The sequence below is a fragment of the Poromitra crassiceps genome (genome assembly GCF_964638095.1).
Source record: "Poromitra crassiceps genome assembly, chromosome: 23".
NCBI lineage: Eukaryota > Metazoa > Chordata > Actinopteri > Beryciformes > Melamphaidae > Poromitra > Poromitra crassiceps.
In genome coordinates, this window is record NC_139639.1 from 19,045,345 (window position 1) to 19,050,344 (window position 5,000).

A 5,000-nucleotide genomic window follows, 5' to 3' on the forward strand; every position below is an offset into this window, starting at 1 on the left:
ACATTACATTACATTACATTACATTACGTCATTTGACGCTTTTATCCAAAGCGACTTACAATAACACATTTTTGTCAGCAATAGAGCAATCCACTATGTAACACAGTCTATGATAACTACAACTTCTGAAGCAACAGTGGTACAAGTTAAGTTTTTTTTTTACAGAGAGAAAGAAGTTAGATCAAGAAGGACCCAGATGGAGCCTGAAAAGGTGTGTCTTTAGTCTTTCCCGAAAGATCGGCAGTGATTCGGCCGTCCTGACCGAAGGTGGAAGCTCATTCCACCATTGAGGTGCCAGGGACGAGAAGAGTCGCAAACGGGATGAGCGACTTTTGAGCCCCCGTAGTGAAGGAGGGGCGAGGCGTCCTGCGCTGGTGGAGGAGCGAAGGGAACGGTGAGAGATTTGGAGCCTGACCATAGATTGTAAGTACCGACGGGCTGTCTGGTGTACTGCCCTGTAGGCCAGAACTAGGGTTTTGAATTGAATGTGTGCCGAGATGGGAAGCCAGTGAAGGTCCCGGAAGAGGGGAGTGACATGAGAGAATTTGGGTTGGTTGAATACCAGATGGGCTGCAGCGTTCTGAATGAGCTGAAGCGGTCGGATGGCTACAGCAGGTAGCCCAGCCAGAAGAACATTGAAGTAGTCCAGGCGAGAGATGACAAGTGCCTGGACCAGGAGTTGTGTCGCTTCCCTTGTGAGAAACGGACGGATTTTGCGGATGTTGTACAGGAAGAACCTGCAGGAGCGGGCAGTTGCTGCGATGTAGGCTGAGTTGGACAGCTGATTGTCGAGGATCACTCCAAGGTTCTTAGCTGTTTGAGAGGGAAACACGGTAGTGTTGTCAATGGAGATGGAAAGGTCAGTGAGGGTACAGTCTTTCCCGGGGAGGAAGAGTCGCTCTGTTTTCCCAAGATTCAGCTTGAGATGGTGGGCAGACATCCAAGCACCAATGTCTTTGAGGCAAGCAGCAATACGAGCATCGATTTGGGTGTCTGAGGGGGGAAAGAGAGGTAGAGCTGAGTGTCGTCAGCATAGCAGTGGTAAGAGAAGCCATGAGATGAGATCACATGGCCCAGAGATCTGATATAGAGAAGGAATAGCAAGGGGCCCAGGACTGAGCCCTGGGGCACACCTGTGCTAAGAGTACAGGATCTGGATAGGGATCCTCGCCATAGAACCTGGTATGAGCAGTTAGAGAGATAGGAGGCAAACCAGGAGAGTGCGGATCCTGAGATGCCTAGATCAGAGAGAGTAGAGAGAAGAATCTGGTGATTCACTGTATCAAAAGCTGCAGACAAGTCAAGGAGGACAAGGACAGAGGAGAGGGATGAGGCCTTAGCAGTGTGTAGGGCCTCAGTGACTGAAAGGAGAGCGGTCTCAGTAGAGTGAGAAGCCTTGAAGCCAGATTGTAGAGGATCCAGTAGGTCATTCTGGGAGAGATAGAGAGAAAGTTGTTCGGAAGCAGCCCGTTCAAGGGTTTTGGAAATGAATGAGAGAAGAGAGACAGGACGAGAGACAGTATCCTCACAGGCCACACTGCTCCCCCAGGGGATGGGTCAAATGCGGAGAACAAATTTCACACATTGTGTGTGACATTCAGTGGGACTTTACCTTTACTTTTACTTTACATGTCACTCCTGATTTACAACTCGAAGCCCCCACTGCCCCCTCCCTCTCTCAATCCCACCGTCCTCCTTTCTTTCCCTCGAACCTGGTCTTTCTCTAACCCCTCGTCCCCCCCACACTTCTTCTTCTACATCTTTTCTGTCTTTCCCACCAACCCACGTCCATCAGACCTATGGATTCACGATGATATCGCCACGTCATCGGTATCGGCCAATAAAGGCTTTAAAATACAATATCGCCATCAGCCCCAAACAAACATTTCTGCCGATATGACGATAAAATGACGCTTTAATTATGCCCAAATGTTCAATGCTTGATTAAATACTCAACGCCATGTCCATGGTGCGAGTGTTTATTTGCCCTGGTTGTGGTGCGTAGGATGAATCTTACAGTTTTGTTTGAAAGAAAATGTTACATGAATAATAATAATCCAATATCGTCCATCCCTAATCTGACCCTTCACACTTTCCTCTTTCCCCCATCCTCTCCATCCTCTCCCTCCATCCTCTCCTCTCTCTCCCTCCATGCTCTCCTCCTTCTCCCTCCATCATCTCCTCCCTCTCCCTCCATCCTCTCCTCCCTCTCCCTCCATCATCTCCTCCCTCTCCCTCCATCCTCTCCTCCCTCTCCCTCAATCCTCTCCTCCCTCTCCCTCCATCCTCTCTTCCTTCTCCCTCCATCCTCTCCTCCCTCTCCCTCCATCATCTCCTCCCTCTCCCTCCTTCCTCTCCTCCCTCTCCCTCCTTCTCCCTCCATCCTCTCCTCCCTCTCCCTCCATCCTCTCCTCCCTCTCGCTCCTTCTCCCTCCATCCTCTCCTCCCTCTCCCTCCATCCTCTCCTCCCTCCATCCTCTCCTCCCTCTCCCTCCTTCTCCCTCCATCCTCTCCTCCCTCTCCCTCCATCCTATCCTCCTTCTCCCTCCATCCTCTCCTCCTTCTCCCTCCATCATCTCCTCCCTCTCCCTCCATCATCTCCTCCCTCTCCCTCCATCATCTCCTCCCTCTCCCTCCATCCTCTCCTCCCTCTCCCTCCATCATCTCCTCCTCCCTCCATCCTCTCCTCCCTCTCCCTCATCTCCTCCCTCTCCCTCCATCATCTCCTCCCTCTCCCTCCATCCTCTCCTCCCTCTCCCTCCATCATCTCCTCCCTCTCCCTGCCGCTAAGCAGCTTCTGATTAATGTGCGGCGCAATAACAGAAAATGTGCATTTAACACTGTCCGACAGCATATGAAGCGGCCATAACTAAATCAATATGGCCGACGCGCAGACCGCAACGCCGATGATGATGATTTGGCGTGGGCCGGCGAGACTCAACGAGGCGGCCGCTGTTTATTATAGCCATCCACTCGCGAGATGCAATAGTTGTGTGTGTGTGTGTGTGTGTGTGTGTGTGTTTATGGTGATGTGGTCATTTTCCAGCCTGATAGCTGGCTGATCTATGGTATTGATCTGGATGGGGAAGGACGAGCGGAGAGAGGGAAGAGAGAGAAAGAGTGGAAGAAAACGATAAGTGGTCGTATATGTGAATTTGTGTGTGTGTGTGTGTGTGTGTGCGTGTGTGCGCGCGCACAGAAGAAGCTTGGGATATGGCTTCATGTATTGCAACCCCAAGCAGTAGAGGATGCAGGGTAAAGGAAACAAGGATGCACACGCTATCGGCGTGTGTCGTGCGAGAAACAAAACAAAAATCTGAGAGCTAGCAACCTACACGCTGAAAAGTTTGACTTGCTCGAGATACGTTTTTACTGTTCATGTGGCGTTTTCTTTTCTTTTGCGTGGATTTAGCAATTTGGTTCCACGAAGACAAGTTCCTGCCCGATGCTATTTCACAAGGGCACCGTCGCTGGGCTTAGCTCCGCCCAAAACGAGTGTGATTGGTTTAAACTAAAGAAATGCAAACAAGGCAGAGCGCTTTTCCCCCTGTACCAGAATGATAGTAGGTTGAGCCAGAACTTTCTCCAGCACTGGCATAGCGCTATGTGCTAATAGGACTGACCAGGCCAAGCCACTGCTCTAGGTTCTGCTGCAGCCATCTTAGACATCATTTGACGCTTCTGACGAAGACTGCAGTTGTCAGTCGCAACTGTCAAGGTGAAAAAAACATCTACTACACATTTGTCTGATTAAAAGAAACAAAAAACGAGCCATATTAGATGTCCCAAGGACATTCCCCAACTTGATTGATTCCCGTAGGTCGACTCTCTCTTCTCTTGTTCCCCTCCACAGGGAGGTCAGAGGTCAGGCTCAGTGACAGAACAGAAACCGGGAGCTGGGATTCAGCGGTACATCCCATTTCTCTTTATAGACCCTTTTCACGGGGGCCATTTTGTGCCGAAAAAGGCAGGATAAACACAGGTGCAAGCAAAACACTAATGAGTAGGGGTGTCACGATACACTCAGTTCACGATACGATACGTATCACGATACTGGGTTCACGATAACGATACGATACGATACGATTTTAACAATATTTTTTTAAACTTGAATAATGACAATATATGACTGGAAAAGTAGTATTTTATTTGAAATGCACAAATACAAAACATGCTGTTGTGGGAAATTGTTATTACAATAACAACTAGAAAAAACATGAGATTGGAGATAAGGCTTATCTTGAAATAGAATGAGTTACACCGTCACTTAGATTTACTTTGAACTAAAAGGTTTCTCAGCAGTATAAATTCTCATTATGCATCTTCACTTTTTCTTCAAACTCAAACAACAAGACTTTTCTTAGTCTATTTTTTATGCATCTTCAGTTTTTCCTGTCAAGTAAACAGTTTTGCCAGAAACTCAATTGAATGGTTTCTCTCCTGTATAACTTCTCATGTGTCTCTTCAGAGACTTGTTCAACTGAACTACTTTCCACACATTGAACTTCAACAAACAAGTACGTTTCTTTGTCTACTTTTTTCACGATATGAGATTTCATCTCAACGATACATATCGTGACGTTTTACTATCGCGAAATTTCGTGGGACGATATATTGTGACACCCCTACTAATGAGGGTTTCCATCTTCCATGATTGGAAGTTTCCCTCACTTGCGTCCTTTCCTTGCATCTTAGTCACCACCGAGGAAACCATGCGAGGAAACAAGGAAATATGTATTTAGAGAAATGAGATGTATCCTCTGAGTGTCTGATGACGGTGGCAGCGGATCACAGCTGAAAGTTGTTTTTTCCACACAGCTAAAACAGGATGTGGATGAACTAACATTGAGATTGATGAATTGAGATTGATAACGTTATAGATCAGTGTCATAAGACGGACACTTGACACCATTTTGTTCATATGAGCTTCTTCACATTTGCACTACGGGGTGGAGTCATTATCGTGATGCCGTGCAGCTGTTAGTCTTGCTGCTCTCGTG

The 5,000-nt window shown here is 47.7% G+C and overlaps 1 protein-coding gene across 3 annotated transcripts in view; it reads right to left on the minus strand.

Annotated features, from left to right (window-relative positions):
- Window positions 1-5,000, minus strand: part of rnf220a (ring finger protein 220a) — a gene marked incomplete at its 5' end in the record, with an annotated part of 221,316 nt that overhangs the window by 14,160 nt on the left and 202,156 nt on the right. The window lies entirely within an intron of this gene.